General features: G+C 39.3%; 1 protein-coding gene across 6 annotated transcripts in view; it reads left to right on the top strand.

The window, feature by feature from the left end:
- The window catches only part of PACSIN2 (protein kinase C and casein kinase substrate in neurons 2), a 62,199-nt gene that overhangs the window by 1,977 nt on the left and 40,733 nt on the right, over positions 1 to 19,489 (top strand). Inside the window, exon 2 of one of the 6 annotated variants that reach the window (XM_085232366.1) lies at positions 7,325 to 7,417. The exons of 4 other annotated variants lie outside the window; for them this stretch is intronic. The gene's annotated coding sequence lies outside the window, so the exon portion shown is untranslated. Of the gene's footprint in view, positions 1 to 7,324; positions 7,418 to 17,913; positions 17,936 to 19,489 lie in introns of those variants that run through there. One more of the 6 variants, XM_010715359.4, reaches the window with a different exon arrangement.

The raw sequence follows: 19,489 nt of genomic DNA, 5'->3' as shown, positions 1-19,489 counted from the left end.
AGTGATGAAATAGTTTATTAATGATTGACAAACAAACTGTTTAGTTTTAGTTTAGAAAATGATCTCTTTTTTTTCCCCCTTCTTTAAAAAGAGCGTGCAGCAAGTGGATGAGGTAGTTAATATTGAGCTGACAGATGGCATTTGTGATTGATGGTCTTGATGTTGGCTGTATGCATCTTTGTGGATGATCTGAAGTGTTCTTAAAAAAAAAAAAAAATCTCTTACTGGCTTATGAGATAGTTTCCATATTGCACAAGTCAGCTGTGCAGCAAAAACTTCATTTTACTTTGTTGGACCCAATGTGGTTAGACATGAGAAGTGTTCTCATGTTGTTGTCCAGCATATGGGTTCCATTTCTTACTCCAGAGCTGACTGAGCTGCTGCCTTAAAGATATCCTTATGTTAATTCTGTGCTTCCCTGGTTGTGATTAAAATGGGTCTAAAGGTTATTATTGCTTAAATTGGTAGCCTGTAAAGGCAGAACGTGAGACTTCTGTGCTTGTTGCAGCAATCACAGAGGATAAAATGCTCAGCCATGCTGCTAGGCAAGAATTCCATGCTTCTATGAATCTTTAGGACTGATACAAATTAGCTTCTGTGGCAGTGCATGCCTTTCTCAAAGTAGGAGCAGGAGGTCCTGAGAATCATAGAGTGGCCTGGGTTGAAAAAGACCACAGTGATCATGTAGTTTCAACCCCCCTGCTATGTGCAGGGTCACCAACCAGCAGACCAGGCTGCCCAGAGCCACATCCAGCCTGGCCTCAAATGCCTCCAGGGATGGGGCATCCACAACCTCCTTGGGCAACCTGTTCCACTGCGTGAGCACCCTCTGGGTGAAAAACTTCCTCCTAATATTTAATCTAAGCCTCCCCTGTCTCAGTTTAAAACCATTCCCCCTTGTCCTATCACTATCCACCCTCATAAACAGCCGTTCCCCAAACCCTATCCCAGGGTTGGTTCCCAGTTTGCAATCGTAATCATGAACAAATGTCATCCCTTTGTGTGCCATTCTGTCAAAGTGCGTTGCTTGGGGCTGGGGAACAGTCAACATTTCTCTGGTGGTGTTTGTCTAGGCTCTGCTTTGGTGTGTGCTCTATGGAGTGAGTGATTCTGCTTGAGCCATTGTGAAGTGGTGTGTATTGCTGGAGTCCTATGAGACTTACTGCACAGGATGTGTCAATATTTGAGAAGGTACCCAACCCCAATTAGCAAATAGCTAGCGTGAGTCTTGTGAGCAGCACTGCACAGTAATGAGCTCTGAAGAAGAAATAAAATCGCACATGTGCAAAAAAGAAACAACAACCCAAATCAAAAAACCCCAAACTAAAAGCCTTTAAGTGGATGGGGTTTGCTTCAACTTCTTAGAATATGCAAATATTTAAAAGCAGTCCTGGCTTACACAGCGTATTGTAAATATTTTGACAGAGTTGGAAACCTGTGTCTTGGAGTGTTTGGTTTTGGGCCAGTGCATGTTGTTAACTTCTTTTTTTACTCTGCTTTAAGAATTCCAAGGCATATACAGACCAAAAACCTTAGACAAGCTTCTTTGCCTTTTATTATGTGCTCTAGACTAGTGACTGATAAACTTGAGTACAGTGAAACGACACAAATGGCGAGTGTAAGAGCAGTCTGTCAAGTCATATTAATAAATATGTTTCAAACAGTTTTGCTGTATTTTTTTTGTTATCTCAGCCGTCTTAAACATGCAAAATAAACTGTGTTGTACCTATTCTCGAGGCATCTGTAAAGTGTATCCCTCTGTATCTTAAATATCTTGTCATTGTGATTTCAGTATCACACAGTGTCATTTCCTTGCAAACTGGTAGGTTCTGATTAGGAAGTTATGAGTTGTTTAACAATACTGAAACTGGGTGAATGTGGTGTTGCTTTAATCTTCTTTGTGAAGTATCTTTCTGCAGAAGTGTGATACTCTGTCTCATTACAGTGGTTGTCAGGAGTAATGTAAGTAGGACTTCCAAATCTGTTGTTTTTTTTTTTTTAAAGTATGTTGACAAATGAATCTTTTCTGCATATCGGACTGATACCTTGCTGTCTGGTGGTTGTAACAACAAAAGATAAGAGCTAGCAGATTTCTCAGAGCTAGCATCTCAACCTCTGCTTTTGGAACGTGGCCAGCGTGTCTGGTTTCTAGAAACAACATCCAGTTCACACATAAATTCTTTCTTAGCATAGTAATAGGTGAGCACTGAAATAAGAATTGCATTAAGAATTTTGTTTGTACTTAATAGAACTTCATTACACTTCCGAGCTTGATATTGTATTTCTGACTTTATGGGTAAAAACAAAAGGGGATGAGAGGGAAATCCCAAATGCGTCAGCCTTAATTGGTAATGCGAAGTACAGATTTCAGTGAAGGTTCTGCTATGAGTCAGAGGACAAATGGACACCTCTTTAGTTTTACTTATGCCTCTGATCCTCTCCCCATGTAGAGGTTTTCTTGGCACCTTCACAGATGCTGCTGGATGGACCTGCTGAATGGAAAAACAGTTTTCTTAACAGAAATAATAAATCTATAACAAGTTACGAATTCTCGTAATATATCTAAATATTTAGTGAGGACATACAATTATATGACATCCACTTGCAGACACGCTTACTTTCACATTTGCTAACTGATGTTTTAAAAAGCATTTTCCCAAAACTTTTAATGTTTTCTCTCTCCTATAAAGGAGATAAAAGTTTCAAAACTTCTAGTTGTTTTCCAGAGATAATGTAGACAATCTAAGCTATCTACTGTCTGATCAGCATACAGTTGTGCTTAATTTGAAGGAACCCCTATGCGGCTTGGAGAAGCTCCTGGCTGAATTTGACTGAGTGGAATTTTTTCTGAACCCTCGCTGGGCTGAGGTAGCAGTTCCATTCCAAAAATGAGCACCCTCGTTTACCTGTGAGAACTGAAGCTGGAAAATCACTTGCTTTAAAGAAGCTTTCTTTAATTTTTGCTTATTAGGAGAGATCTTCGATATAAAGAATGCTGTTGGATGTGTGTCATTCAGCTACAGTGAGAAATAAATCAAGTGATTAGCTGTTTCTCTTCTGGGCAATTAAATTTCTTAGGAACTCTCATGCCTGCAACAGGGAGTGTTGCCATCTCTTTGATTATTTATTTGTATTGGCCCACTGCTATGGTAGGCCACTAGCATTTCCACTGGCTTACGTGAAGTTGAGTATATTTTACTGCCATCGTGCTTTCCACAAGCAGGTTTTCTGTACCCCCAGGGAACTTTTAGGGCTGTGAGTCATTCTTGCTTTGTCTTTTGTAAAGACTATTTCAGCTGAGAGTAGGAACAACCGGCCTGTGTGGATTAAGTGTGATCAACCAGTAACCTATAGTTCAGGGGTGTCACTTTCCAAATAAACTTTTGTGCTCTTAGTCCTAAATGGAAAGACTCAGTTCTGTTCTGTTACTGCACCACTGGTGACCTAACAATGGCTGTGATGCCAGTTGTGCTACATCAGAAATTATACCTTTTGATATAGTAGATGTTAATCATTGTGTTTGGAGGTATGCGCGTCCCTGTGTATGTGAACACGTGTAATGAGATAACACTCACTTGGGAAATAATGCCTCCTATTTATTTCCATGGAAACTACATCAGATACAGAGAGCACAATAATGCTATTTGATAGAGTAAATTTTTAGCTACAAAACACTGCTTTTTCATAATCACCATTATTAGTTGATTCATGCAAGTGAGCTGATTGAGATGCTCTTCGTTTTGTGGTGTGACAGCTGTGCGTGGCCATCTGGAACATTACTTGTCTTTCCCATTGCTGTCACCACTACTGAAATGCACCACCCACTGCCTCACTGTGCTCACAGCCACTGTTTGGTTTCCATAAATGTTCACCAAGCATCAATGAGTGTAAGTGGGTGCCAATTTTTCTTCATGGAGGAATTCAGTGACACCCTTTTGTTTCATTTGCACTTCTGTGTCAGACGCCATTTTGTCAGACTGCCCCTTTGCTGCCATCTGTCACACAGCAACAAAACTTAATGGAATATTGGTGGGCCAACATCATAAAACAGGAGGTGTTACTTTTGGAGCAGCTCTTGTACATCTCACATTATCTATAGAATAGATATCTATCTGCAACTTTAGAATGAATTTCCTTTCCTTCAGTGTTTCCTCCTCATCTTCTTTTCTTGTAAGTTTGGAAATATCCTCAGGAAAATGTTTTGAGGATGCTTTATTGAGCAAGCACTTCAGAATCTCTGGGTCACAACGTTGACATTCTGTAGAAATCTAATGAGATGATCTTTCATATAAGCACCACAGCTGTTAGTTATCCTGCTATCTGTAGCTAGTTTTTCTTCTTGCTGTGGCTTTGAGTACAGCTATTACAAAGCCATGGTGATTCTCTGTTAGTTTTATTTAATCTGATTGCCTATTTTGACTCTTCTCAGTTGATGCTGGAAGCAATCTGATTCAATTCAGGTTTGTTGTGTAAGCAGTCAGTCTTTCAGCTCTGTTTTTCTTCTGCAAGGCAGCACATGTAGAGTTCCTTTGTGTTGGATGCAATGTGCTGTTTGAAATGAGGCATTGTCACTTGGAACGTATGTAAATTCCAAGCAAGTTGTAGAGTTGGTAAAATCGGACGCCAAGAGACCAAAGAACTCCATGGTAGTGCAGCATGTCCCTTTGCATGGTGGTAGACTTGTTCCTTTAAGCATGGTTGAATAACTTGTATAAAGTTAAGCTGTAAAGTGAATGTTAGGCATAACCAATTTTGTATGTGTATGTTTTTATATTCTCTTGTATGCCAAAGGTGGTCAGGATGTAATAAAAAAAGAAGAGAGTCTTCATAAGTACAACAGTATAGCTCATCATAGGGAGCTGAAGCTGTGCTGCATGAACTGCAGTGACGCAGCTAAGATTGAACACTTACCTAGAGGCTGTAACCTTGAACTATTTATAGGTAAGGAAATTGAAGATAACTTATGCTTCTTGATCATCACAGAATGCTAGAATGGCCTGGGTTGAAAAGGACCACAATGATCACCTAGTTTCCACCCCCCTGCTATGTGCAGGGTCGCCGCCAACCAGCAGACCAGGCTGCCCAGAGCCACATCCAGCCTGGCCTCAAATGCCTCCAGGGATGGGGCATCCACAACCTCCTTGGGCAACCTGTTCCACTGCGTCACCAAATCTGTGTGAAAAACTTCCTCCTAATATCTAATCTAAACCTCCGCTATCTCAGTTTAAAACCATTCCCCCTTGTTCTATCACTATCCGCCCTCATAAACAGCCATTCACCTTCCCCTATACGCTCACCTGAAGTACTAGAGGGCTGCAATGAGGTCTCCCCAGAGCCTTCTCTTCTTCAAGCTAAACAAGCCCAGTTCCCTCAACTGTTCTTCACAGAAGAGGTGCTCCAGCCCTCTGATCATCTTAGTGGCCCTTCTCTGGACCCTCTCCAAGAGCTCCACGTTGTTGTTTTAACCAATTTTAAATGCATAGCCAAATAGGCAATATGAATTCAAGATCATTTGAAAAGTAAATTTGAAGGTGAGCTTGCTTTTTCTGGAAATTTGGCTTCAAATGTTTTGTTTTAGCATATCTGCTATAGGCATCCTCCTGCCTAGAGTAGGGGGTTGAACCAGATGACCTCCAGCGGTCCCTTCCCGCCTCAGCTGTTCAGAATTCTATGATTCTTTTTTTTCAAGTGAAAGGCAAGAAGGTGCAACTGAAATCCTTTTTGAACTGAAACACTTTCTAAGTATAAAGGAGCAAAAAGTCTTCACTTTTTGAGTTCTAAAATATTCAGCTGTGAGTAACTTTAAAGGAATGTAAATTTGAAACACTGATACATAGTTTTATGTAATTAAATTCTTTATTGCTTTATTAAATAATGCTATGAAAAAAGCGAGTGGTGAATAATTTTTGTAAATTCCTAGTATAGAGTTTAAGCTGATAAGTTAACAGTTTATTATTAAATCAAGTTTTGAAGAGCTAACTTTCTAGTTTGAATTGTCTCAATATTTTTCAAAATTGAATCATTCTTATGGAAAGAATCAAGTGTTTTTGAAACAATTTTTTAGAAATGTCAGGGAAAATGTAGGTGCACACAGAACCCCATCAGATCTCTTATTTCCTAGACTGGAAAAATTGTTCCCCCGCCTTATTGTGGTCTCCACAATTTTTTTTTTTTCCTCGCACAAAAAATAATTGAGTAGAATTCATTGGATCCTTCTGTTACCTTTGTTCTATGATACTGCTCCATCTGTTTTCGTAGCTATTCCCAGCAATGTTCTGTTCCACATAATGAGTTTTGTTTTGTCGTTGTTGTTTTTCATAAACAAGTGCACAGATTGGCTATTGGAGAGTATCTTTCTGAGAAAGCAGGGTGAGCAGTGTTGGAAAACACCTTGTTCCTTTCTTTAATTGTGCTCTACGCTCTGAAAGATGAAAGTTCATTCAGCACATAGCGTGGAAGTCTTGCCTGTTGATTGTTATTTATTTCCTAAGCACACATTTGAGAAGACAAAGGACAGTTAGTATAGTTTTAAAGGATCTGTATGTGAATCTTAAAATTGTTTAGAATTTGGCTAATAAATCCTTTGGATAAAGTAGCATATGAGCAGCTGCTTCTGCTTAAGCTTGTGATATTCCAGTATTGGAGAACAATGTGTATCTAGTCTGTATCTAATTACTGTATTTTTAGCAGTTGGTTTAGATCAGGCTATTGCGTAGTTTCTAGTCGTATGAGTTATATGAGTATCACGAGTAAAATCTGTGGAGTGCAGTTTCAATGGTTGTTGAATCAGGAACAGTTCTGGTACAGTAACTGATATACGTGGATTTATAAAACAAATCTTTCATTATGGATTGTTTTTTTTTTTTTTTTTTTTCAGCGTAAGGCGACCCATACTTCTTTGTTATTGACTTTGATCAGCCTATTAAAACAGGGAGCAGTCTCACTTTCTGTAAAAGTAGAGTTTAGTGGCTTTCTTTTAACTAGCCCTGTAGAAAAATGAAAACTGCAGCTGGAGGTCTTTGATCCTTCTCTGCCCTCTTTTTTGTAAATGAAGCTGTATGGGAGATAATTTGCTTCTACGTGTTAATAGATATTGTAGAAACACTTTGTGTAATCACAGACTGTGCTAAATTTAGCATGTGATGTCTACCAATTTATTGTTCAAAACAATTAGTGTTTTTTAGCAAGACTACTAGTAATTATGTCATTTCCAAGAGATCTTACTGCATAGCAGAGAAGGGTGGAAGAAGTCAAGCAGGCTTTGATGCTTTCAAGTATGCCTAAAGGTATTTTCACTGCACGTATTTTTTTTTCCCCTTTTCAGCATATCACACAATTGTAGGGACTGGAAGGGGCCTTCAGAGATCATTGAGTCCAGCCCCCCTGCGAAGCAGGCCCCGTACAGCAGGTTGCACAGGTAGGCATCAAGGTGGGTCTTGAACATCTCCAGAGACGGAGACTCCACAACCTCCCTGGGCAGCCTGTTCCAGTGCTCCACCATCCTTACTATGAAGTTCCTTTGTATATTTTTGCAGAACTTCCTATGCTCCAGTTTCCCCTTGTTCCCTGAAAAGAGGTTGGCCATGTCTGTTTGACTCCCGCACTTAAGATATTTATAAACATTAATAAGATCCCCTCTCAGTCTTTTTTTCTCAAGGCTGAACCGACCCAGGTCGCTCAGCCTTTCCTCTTAAGAGAGGTGCTCTAGGCCCTTTATCATCTTTGTGGCCCACCCTTGGACTCTTTCCAGGAGATTTATTTAACATTTTGTACGTATGGTTAATGTGCGACGTTTTTAAATGAATAATGCTGTACCAGCATTGTATCCTTTAAGTTAAGTCTGAGATTGTCTGAGTTGTGAGTGATGCTACTAGTTCAGCTGGGAAGTTTATGAAGTTTTTATGAAATTAACTTTCAAGGTGTGTGAAGTATTTACTTTGGCTGGAATACTCACTGGAAATCAGTGTATTCAGTAGGAAAAAGTTAGCTCTTTAATGGTGAAGATCTTACAAACATGCTTCTCTAAAAATGTATTTTGAATTTATCCAGAAAATAATGGATCAGGTGAATCTCTGAACTTTTATTGCAGTGAGCAGTTAGAGAATAAAGTTACGTCATACTGTTACAAAAATCTTCTGAAACAGTGCTTAAAATGCAATGGGAAACAGGTTTGGACAATACTTAGACCTGCAAACTGGGAGAAATAAGCAATGTAAAACTTTCAGCCATTGCTAAATTGCTTTGTTGTGGTGGCTCTCATGGGTTTGTGTGTTTGCTCTTTCTTAAAATGATTTATGTATGAGGCAATGTATGTGGGCTTCATGTGGTCCTTTTGAGAACATCAACAAAAATAAGAGTGGAGGGTAGTGACTTTTCTTCAAGTACAAGTGACATTAAAGCTGTTTCCGTCATTGAATCTGAAGAGGGAGTGCTGTCTCATGGCTGTTGAGGGTGAGCTGCTGCCTGTTCTGTTCTTTTGTGTATTAGATGGGAGATTGTGTATCTAATCTTGTTTTAAAATAATTAGTCTTCCACAAATCTGTGTTGTTGTTTAGAACCTAGATTCACTGTTCAGAATGAATTAAATTTTAGGTACTTTCTTGAGTTATGCAGCAGTGCTGGCCCAAGAGAATTACAGGAATGTGCGAAGAGTAGCATATTGCACCTAAGCACTTACATCAGAGTCAGCATATGTGTTTAAATTGGGAGTACTGTGAAAAATCTCAATCTGGCTATAGTCTCTGTCCTAGAAGAGGAAGGAATGAAAGTTGCAACTTCTGTGTGTTTCATCATCACCCAGTTCCACATACTAAGCAGCTTTATGTAGCTCTGTATACTAAAAGGGTTGCTGAAAATTTAACTGCATAAACTTAAAAAGACATTTTTGAATCTTGCTTCCCAGATGGCCAACTTTCTTTGAGTGTTTTCTGTTTTTAGGAGAAAAAAAGTCATCAAATTGGGTAAAAAATCAATGCAAGTAGTGATTTGGCATGCATGTATCAGTGTACAACTTAACACTTTTAAGCTAGCCTCCTGAAAACTAAGTTTTGAAGCAAGTGGAAACTTACCTACTTGAAAATTCACTTAAGTGTGGGATGTTGGATTTCTCCAATTTTACCTAGAATCTACAACCTCATGGAAATTACTGGTTGTCTGTGTTAAGCTGAATGAACAGATTTTGAAATTGAATAATTTCTTGCAGTATTGTGTCACTGAAATAACCTGATAAGAGGACTATAAATGAGGAGTTTAGGGATCTTCAGAGTTAGGATAAGCTTTCAGTGTGTTATCTTATGGAAGAAAGTTACGGATTTTTACTTGACCATCTTTGACCCTGAGCCAGAAATTTTTCATGTAGCTGAAAGATCCTTTCTTTAGCATTGCATGCTGGTTATATTTTTGGGTCAGGGTTGTTAGTATGGCTTGTTCTCCTTTCAGTCTATCTTACTTGTATTACTTGGTGCTAGTGTCTATTGAGTTGTGCCTTTTCCTGGGACTGGAAGAAGAACAGTGATGTGCTTCAGTTCATATCTGCCACTTGAATCCATGTGAGTTACTTTTGCTTATTTGGGATGGTTTCACAATAGCAATCGTGTAGTCAGAGCAGCGAGTTGGTAATAAATGCTTTCAGAAGGTCATCTTTGCTGGACTATTTTTAGGTTGAAAAGGCTATCTGTAGAAACTTTTTTTTAGTGAATGTTGTAGGAATATGGTTCGTGTATTCTAATACAAGCAATCAAAGAGACCTAAGGAAAAAGCCTTGGGAACTCTTCTGGTGTCACATAGCCCTTCTTGTGTTGCTCCAGTCAGTACTAGGCATTGTTATTCAGCACCTCAGAAGAGAGAACTTGATGCAGAAATTCAAAGATCCTTTAGAAAAAACTTTTTTTTGCAGTATTTTTGAAATCTGTGTTACTGGACTGTGAGAGTTGCCACTTGGTTTAGTGCTGTTTTGCAGTGATGTTGTTTTGTGGTAACAGCTGGCTACAGAAAAGAATAAAATCCAATCTAAGTTTGATTTTATTAGGGGCTTAAAGTCCTTTCAGAGAGCTTTTTGTGTCAGTAGTTGGAGCTTCTTTTACAAACAGTTCTCAAAGCTGAACTGTGGTGAATGGCTCTGTGTCCAGATGGAGGCTGGTAACGAGAGCTGTCTCCCAGGCTCTGTCTTGGGACTGGTACTCTTTGATGCCTTTATTGGAGATATAGATGATGTGATTGAGTCCACCCTTAGCAAGTTTGATGACTAAGCTAAGTGGTGTGGTTGATACAACTGAAGGGAGGGATGCCATCCAGAGGGACCTGATAAAAGTCAAAAGGCGGGCCCATGTGTACCTAATGAGGTTAAACCAAGCAAAGTGCAAGGTTTTGCCTTTGGGTTGAGGTAATCCCTGATATGTATGCAAACTGGGAGAAGAACTCCTTGAGATAAACCCTGCTGAGAAGAAGCTTGGGATTCTGGTTGATGAAAATCTCAACACGAGCCAGCAGTGTGTGCTTGCAGCCCAAAAGGCCAATGGTATTCTGGGTGCCATCAGAAGAGGGGGTGAGCTGCCATGGTGAGGGAGGGGATTGCCCACACTATCCTGCTCTCATGAGGCCCTGGCTGGAGTACTGCATCCAAGTCTGGGGCCCCCAACACAGGAAAAATGTGGAGCTTCTGGAGAAGGTCCAGAAGAGGGCTATGAAGGTGATCCAAGGGCTGGAGTACATCTCCTGTGAAGATAGGCTGAAGGGACTGGGGTTGCTGAGTCTGGAAGAGAAAAGGCTACAGGGAGGCCTTGTTGTGGCCTTCCAATTTTTTGAAAGGAGATTATAAGGAAATCCTCCCTTTTTACAAGGGTAGACAGTGATAGGATAAGGGAGGATGATTTTAAACTAAAAGATTGAGCATTTACATAAGATGTTGGGGGAACTTTTTTTTACTATGGGAGTGGTTGCCAAGAAAAACTGTGGATGCGCTGTCCCTAGAGGTGTTTAAGGCCTGATTGGATGGGGTTTTGGGAATGTGTCTAGTACTTGCTCTAATGCTTGGCAGCCCTGCCTGTGACAAGGGAGTTGAAACTTAATGATCTTTGAGGTTCCTTCTAATCCAAGCTGTTCTATAGGAGGGAACAGGATTAGGACAACTGGTGTAAATTAACCAAAGGGATATTCCATGCCACATGACATCATACAGAAGAACTTCTGAAGGGGGTGTTGAGCCTCGGTTGCAGGCTGGTGAGCAATTTCTTATTCACTTCCTGCTACATACATTATTTATAGCTATCTGAATGTATACACACAGACACAACCTTTAATGTTTTCTTTATCTTAATAGTTTTATCTCAACCCACAAGTTATCCTTTTTCTCCCGATTCTCTCCCCATCCTACCGGGAAGAGGGAAATTGAATGAAGGTCTGCATGGTGCTGAGCCATCTGCGGAGTATGACCACACCAATAAATCAATTTAATCCTACATCTTAGGCTGACTAAGACAAGATATTTTGCAAATACATTGAAATAAATGAGTTTGTCATATCCTGATTTATTTTTCCTCTCCATGGGTTCAAACTTGGGTACAGCCCAAATATATTGTCTGTATTTCTACTACTACTACTCAGCAGTGCTACCTCTAAAATACTGAAACAGGCAGAGAAAGAAATTAAGATCAGAATGTTTGTTGTCATCCTCACCTCCTTTCTTTGTAATGGCAAGGTTTGATCTAGAGGCAGTGTCTGGTTGCAGGGCTGGAGTGCATGCTAAGTTTGAGGGCAGCACTAAGCTGGAGGAACTGTTAAGCCCCTCAAAGAGAGAGAGACCTTGCTGGGGTCTTTGAGTAACCTGGTTTCCTAGGTTTCTCTACCTGGTGTTCCAGCCTCCAGCAGGGGGGTTGGAAGCCTAAGGTCTTATGTTTCCCTTCCAATTTAAACCATTCTGGGATTCTATGATTTAATCTTGGCCAACAGGAGGGCTGGGCAATCAGCAGCCATATGAGGTTCACTAAAAGCTGGTTTGTGCCCATGGGGCAGCCCTAGCTCTGTGTCCAGAGGGGAATCAGGAAGTGGGAGAGCACCCCATGAAAAGGATCAGAGGGTTCTGACTGATGGCACATGAGTTGGACTTGAGCCCTGTTCTAAAACAAATGTAGTTCAGTGATCCTGCGTAACTTGGAGTTGTCAGAGATGAAGGCTCATTTCCAGTGGGGAGAAGGAACAGTCACAACAGAAGGGTTGTCAAAGGGAAATCTCAGATTAACTTTGTCGTAAGTGTTATTACAAGTTCATAATAATTGTGGGGAGGTTGGAGCTTGATGGTCCTTGTTTTTAATCTCTTGAATTTTCAGTACAGCCTGCTTTTTACTAATGATTTTTACATGTGGTAAAACTTTAAGTGCAATACTGTTGTTTTGTTTTTCTTTTTTGGGTGTGTTTCCTTTGAGTGTACAGATACTTTGCCTCAATGAGATAGCTGTTATTTTCTCTTTTAGGTAGAGAAATCTGCACTTCGAGTTAAATACAAATCATGAAACTTTGTTAGAGGAGTGTGTGGTGGACCCTTGAGATAGTTGTACCAGGGGTTCATCCTACTCGAATGCACAAGAAGTCTTACATTTAGGATCACAATGTCTTTAATGTTTTTAGTGGTTTGCTTTTTTTTTTTTTTAATGAGACATATGTCTAAAAGACATCTTTACGTGCTCTGAAATAAGTAAATCAGAATGTGAAATATATATCCCCCAGTATATTTTAAGATGTACTGTGAAATTTTGTAGGGTTTGGTGGTGTTTTTTTGGCTTTTTTTTTTTTTTTTAGGGCTTTACACCCTTAAGATTGAGGAGTAAGGGCAGGTGATGGCTCTTAAATAGTGGTCTGGGAGCTTGCTTGGATGTGTGAATGTTATTTGTGATGGTAAGCTTTCAGCAGGTGTTAGCAAAATCATAGCTGGAGGAATTCTCTTAAAGGGTTCAAGCAACTTGTGACCTTCCCATGAAAGCTGATGATGAATGATTGAGAGATATCATCTTTGCTATTTATTTTTATTACTGACATTGAGCTTTGTGGATCTAACTGGACTTTGGTCAGTTTAAAACCTCCAGGATGTGGTATGCTTTGCTATTTGGGCAGACCACAGATTGCCATTGGTTTAAAGTGGGAGCCATAGTGAAGTACTAAGAATGCTTGCCCTCCTCTAAAACCATTTAAAAGTCATGAAAAATTAAAAAACAGCGTGCAGAAATATGAAATGAAGAGCTTGTATGCGGTTTTCTAGATGTAGGCTTACTTATTTTAATGCTGTGTGTATCAGACAGTAGCATTAAAGTTCTAAGTCTTCAGAACCAGAACTGGAAAAGTTTCACAAGTCTTCTGCTGACATGCATGTTCATTTGACCCGCGACAGTGAAAAGGGTGACTATGAAAAAGATCATTATGTTATCATTATGTATGTTACTCATGTATTTTATCACAGTTTCTTCTCATCTTTGATTGTTAAAGCTTTATCCTGCAATGCTTTTAATTCATATATAGCTCTCTTACTCTTCCATCGACCATATGGTAAAGAGAGCTAAATGCAAAGTAATATTCATTGACAAAGCACATTGTTTTTGAGGAACATTTGATCTAATTGAAGTCTTATTTTCATTGTTAACTTTAAAGCACTGCAGCATAACTGAAGCTTTCAGCTTGCAGCTGTTACAGCTGTCTTTTTTTATTCCTTTGCTACCCAAACTCTTAACCAGCGATCCATATGCAGGCAGGACTTTGTAGCAGTGATCGTATTCAGACAGGTGACTCATTTCAGTAACCACGAGCTATTCTGGAACATAGGCGGAGGTGTTGGTCTGACTGGTGACGTAGAGCTCTCCCTTGGTGATGTCACGTCACAGAGCAGCTCTGTCTAGGCCACTGCTCCACCTTTGTGCCCCCTGCTTGGAAATAAGCACAGTGTTGCAATCCTAGCTCCCACACAGTGTGTTCAGATCTTGGGAGACAAGTCAGAGCTTCACAAGGAAATATGATATATGATCTGCTCAGGTAGGCTGAGTTCATAAGCACGAGGCTACCCAGTTAGTAGTTTACAGTTAGTAAAATCTGAAGTTGAAGATTTTACTCGTAGCATCTTTAGAAGACTGCTGAAAATTCCACGGTGCTGAACACAGCTTTAGGCTAATGGCATAAAAACTGTGGCATTGAGTAGAATTATTTTCATAGAATCATAGGACGGCCTGGGTTGAAAAGGACCACAATGATCATGTAGTTTCAGCCCCCCTGCTATGTTCAGGGTCGCCAACCACCAGACCAGGCTGCCCAGAGCCACATCCAGCCTGGTCTTGAATGCCTTCAGGGATGGGGCATCCACAGCCTCCTTGGGCAACCTGTTCCAGTGTGTCACCACCCTCTGTGTGGAAAAACTTCCTCGTAATATCTAAGCTAAACCGCTCATCTCAGTTTAAGACCAATCCCCCTTGTCCTTTCACTGTCCACCCTCGTAAACAGCCATTCCCCCTCCTGTTTATATGCTCCCTTCAAGTATTGGAAGGCCACAATGAATTTTCAACTTCTGACTCTTTTCTATTTGTGTATAAGCCATAATTTAAAAAAAAAAAAAAAAAAACTGTCTTAAGCCATTCCTTTTTGGTGTGTGCAAGTTTGATATTTTAATTCCCAAATAATTTAATTCTGCTGCAGCAGACTTTTCTGTTCTGATTAGTTCAGGTTACCCTGCTTCATACAGAAATGTAGTTCTATCTTTGGTAACTATTGTTTTTGTATTTGGGAATTATTGTAGAACCACTAAAATGCTGAAGTTCTTCAGCAGTATACATGAAGAACAAAGGAAGTTGAGTATTATCAAGTCTTTATTAATACTTTGCTTCAGCACTTTGGAGATTGGATCTGGACCATGTGTATTTTAGAAGTAGTTGTAGGTATTTGAATTTTCAGCATTGGTTTTATCAGATGGTAATATTGAGAGAGCAATTAATTCCGCTTTCCATTGTTTAGCTCTGATTTCTGTCTTTTGATCGTTACTAAGATGCAGGTTAAAGGCTGCAGTTTCCATGCTCATAGTGATGGCCCAGTTGTTACAAGTTAAAAAGCACAATGGTAGTGGCAAGTGCAAGAACAGTAGTTAATGGGGCCTTTGTCCCAATTGCCTTGAATCTCAGTCCAATTTGGATTGTAGGGTAGGTGGCTGATCTACATGTACATCAGTCAAGCTTTAATTGAATACGTCATTGAAAGCTTTCCTTTTCCTCAAAAGGGGGACAAGCACAGAAAAGACTGGGCTGAGATTGAGTAAACTAAGCATTTGTTTTGTTCGCATTCTTGTGTTTTGAGTTTGTACATTTGAGTGACTTGTATGCTTGGCAGCCGTTGAAGGACTACTAAAGTGAATCCACATCTCTGGAAATTGTAAGGAAGGCTGGCTGCTGTTTCACATTTTCTAAACTACTAATGAGACGAGTGAGATGTTTACAACCAAAGAAAAACTTCCATCTTCTTGTTTGCCTAATCTCAATCACATTGTCTTAAAGCAGTGCCTTGTTTTGTTCACTGAAACATTTAGATTTTATATTACCTCGGAGTTAACATGGGCTTGTATACTGCATGTGATTTTAAAGAATGAAATGAAAACACACAAAGCAACTGAACTTGCTTCTTGCTTATCTTGTCAAATTATGTGTATGGTGGTAAAATGAGATCTGTGACCTCGATACTTACAAGTGGTACTTCCAGGTAGCTTAGACCTATGAGTTTAGTACATGGTAAGACTTCAGTGTTGCTTATATAAAAGAGCAGGTTTATATGTTAGATTTATTTTAAAAATAAAGCGTTTTTGAGGGTTGTTTAATTCTACGAGGTCAGCAATTCCGTTTTGCGTAAATTACTAACAGGCGAATAAAGATCTTTTGTCCGTGTTGCAGTAATTACTGTTGGAGGATCAGAAAATTGAATTGCTTAGAAACATGGGAGTCCTGGCTAAAGTTTGCCTTGGATTCGCAGGGCTGAAAATCTTGTTTAAACTGAATTTGAGTCTTTCTTTTTAATGGCCACCTTAATGGAACTAACTAGCAAGTAAGCTTTTCCCCCACCTTAACACTAACAATATAAATGACCCTGACTGGTATTCAGAAGACAGGTTCAGTTTAAAATCTGAATTAATCTTTTAGAATCAGAAATATGAAACACTCTCACGTGTTTATTTGTGTGGTTACGGTCAATCATTGATTCTGAAATACATGAATGGACCTTTTGTGTTGTTCCTGAAAGAATAATCAGCAGATTATTCTTAGTTTACTGGAAAGAAGGATAGTCAAAGCTACGTATACCTGTGCTTTTTCTGCTTGTACATTTATGAATTACATTCTGCAGAGGCCTGTAATTTCCATATTGGTCCCAGACATAAAATGACACTGCTGAAGTGATGTATAATGTTTGTGACTGTCCCCAGTTGAGAATGTTGCTTGGGCTGCCTGCAGTAATTAATGGTTTCTATGTTGCTAGAATGGGGGGAAATTCTAAACCACCCTTGCATATATCTTGAGAACTGAAGTATGTGATATGCTCACTTGCTCTGCCTTTTATCGGCAGGGCTGAGAGGGTAATGGCTGCAGAAAGCATAGCTAATAATTGAAGCTCCTGTGTAGAGCTGTTAGGACTCTCAACTAAGTCAGCTGTTATGGGGGTGCTTACTTAATTTCTGCATTAGCAGGAGTCCTAGGGTACAGTTCTGTACCTTCTGTTCAAAAATCCAGCATAAGCTATACTACCAAAACATTACTGACAATGTAGGATGTTTCCACTACTGTACATGCATCAAGTAATTATCGTAAAAAGCTATTTTTTGTCTAGTAAAGAGTAATCCTAAAGGACCCCAAAGAGCTCTGTGTGGACGTGTGGTGCCCCTACAGTGTTTTAAATCAGCTGTGAATGCATTGCTATCTGGGAAACGGAGTTACTTCACTAGATCTTTTCTCCTTTATCATCTTCATTGGTGCCCTTCTGAGACTATAGAGGAAGTCCTATTTTTGGTTTTGCTTTCTCTATTCCTTTTTACTTTTTTTATTAAAAAAAAAAAAAAAAGGCAACAGGAGTTACTTGTATGGTACACAGGTTGGCCTAGGTTTAGCAGTGCAATTGGCTTCCCCCCTCCCCAGTCAGTATTACTAGATTCTGCCAAGCGTCATCACCTTCTATCTGTAAAAATATCAAAAAGCAAAGTATGCTGATGTGTCTTTAATGCACTTAGTTTCAAACAGTAGCCTGTCTTTAGAGAGAAATATGTTGGAATCTTAGGGCTAAATTCAGTTCAATTGAGGTCTCTAAGTCAGTTCTCTCTTGACGTGAAGAACAATAGCTCCTTTGCTTAATGTAATCTTCAGATTCAAGAAGACCTGCACGTTTCACCTTAATCTAAGGATTTAGATGTGCCTCTATTCAATACATGTCAGTATTTCATTAATTAGTGTTACAGCCCCAGCCCCATATTTCCGGAGATGGAAAAATACAGCTTTTGCGTATGAAACACAGAAGCAACACAGCTGCTTCCTAAGCAACACGTCTGCAAAATATGCCTGCATATTTCACTGATGTGTTTGAAAAGGCTGCTCTCCACCTAAGGCAGTTGTACGCTTGAAAAACACCTTTTGTTACTATCTCTTAGCGGCGGGCTTTTCTAAAGATTACCTGAGTATTCAACTTCATTGCAGTATGGAAATGGGCGAGTGAAAACCCTGTGCCGGTTTGAGTGCTGCAGTGTGGAAGAAAATGACCTTAGCTTGAGCGACAAGGTTTTCAGCAGGCGGCAGGAAATGATGAAATGTGCTCAGAGAGAATTTTGTTTGTGGAAGTGGAGGTCAGGCAGAGCTGTGCAGGTACTGCAGCTCCCTGTGCTGTTGTGCTGCTCAGCTCCATATTTGGGGAAAAGCAACTGAACTGAGGCATGTCTTTTAAGGTAAGTTTCTTGCTTACCAGTCGAGTAGTTTTTTTCTTTTTCCAAGCAAAAATGTACTATTCTGCTTCATGACTGGTTTGAAAGTATTTTTGGCCAAATGGAGGTGATATTTTGTAACATTTGTCACTGTAAGGGTGTTTGTTTAATCATGGTTGGAAAGATTGCTTTCAAACAGACTGCTGTCTGAAACATGCAGATTATTTTATTCATATTTATTTGTGTACTTCTGTGGGATTTTGTCTGTAAGTGCAGCAATGTCCACGTTTTGTGGTAGTTGTGTGGTCAGATAAGAACCATGGCACCTTTTGTCTTTAGGTAAAAGATAGAAAACTCTGATATCCGAGGCAGTGTTTCTTGTGGTACTCTGTTTGCTTCTAAATCATGTGCCATTTTAGAACAGTTGTAGCCACGTCACTTTTCTCTGTAGCTACTTTCTCAGTGCAGCTCTAAATGCTCTTCTGCATTTTCTCTGCTAGAGGATGCATCACTGCAATCCTCTCGTTCAATTTCTCTGCACTATTCTTGCTGCTCTGCTGTCAAATTCTGCTTGAATTTGTTTTTTGAGTTGCAGAATGAGCTAAGTATTAGGCACATAGGTTTTAAATACTTTCATTATGACTTTGCTGAAATCAGTTTTCATTATGAAGACTATTCTTAGCTTGCTATCTATTTCTACAGAATAAAGAGTTATTTGTTAAGTGTCCAGCCACTTTAAAGGTTTCTTAGGAATTAAATGCTTCCCAAGTGTAATCTGGAAATTAAAGGGATGTGGTCTTCTATGCCTTTCTTGCTTCTTAGAAGCAAACCTAAAGGCACATTTATCTCGATTTTATTTATGCAGAGTTAAACAGAAAGGTTTCTTTCATGTTGGAAGACCTTGACAGGACACGTTAATTAATGGATGATGTCACGGGAACTAAAAAGGTGACAGTTGGAAGACTTCTATTCAAATTGGATTTTTCCTCCACTTTAATCACTCATTTTTAAATAATGGAAAACTTTGTTTTAAAATTTTATGTCTTTTAAATGTATAATATTTAATTTTCAAATAATTTAAATAATAATAAATCCAACAAACAATAACTTAAATGAAAAAATCCTGACTCCACAGTCGAGAGTTTTTTCAGGTGGTTTCCTGCCAAAATTTACTGAAAGGCAATTTTATTGTTCTTTTTTTCCCACAAAGAAAGAAGTGGATTCTTGATTAAAAAAAAACCAACAAAGCACCCAGCCCTCAGTCTCCTAAAGGAGCAATTCTTACAGTTTCCTTGTTGAGAAAGCTACCATTCAGTATTACACTGAATAGCATAACACAAGCGTCTTACAGTCTCAGTCCCTTACAGCCCTGGATCTAAAATTCAGGAACTGGATATTTAAAATGATTTTTTTTTTTTCCTATAGCAAGTCAGTGTTGCAGGATTTAAAATCTAAAACAAGTGTTTTGTGACCAAATATCTGCTGTCAAATTGCTTCCATATGTTGCTTCTCTTTTGTGCATCTCAAAAGAAATGGGAAGTGACATATTTTTTAATGTGTTATGGCTAGATTCTGTAT

This window comes from Meleagris gallopavo, chromosome 1 (assembly GCF_905368555.1).
Source record: "Meleagris gallopavo chromosome 1, MGAL_WU_HG_1.1, whole genome shotgun sequence".
In the NCBI taxonomy this organism is placed as follows: domain Eukaryota; kingdom Metazoa; phylum Chordata; class Aves; order Galliformes; family Phasianidae; genus Meleagris; species Meleagris gallopavo.
This window is presented reverse-complemented; position numbering and strand designations above follow the sequence as displayed.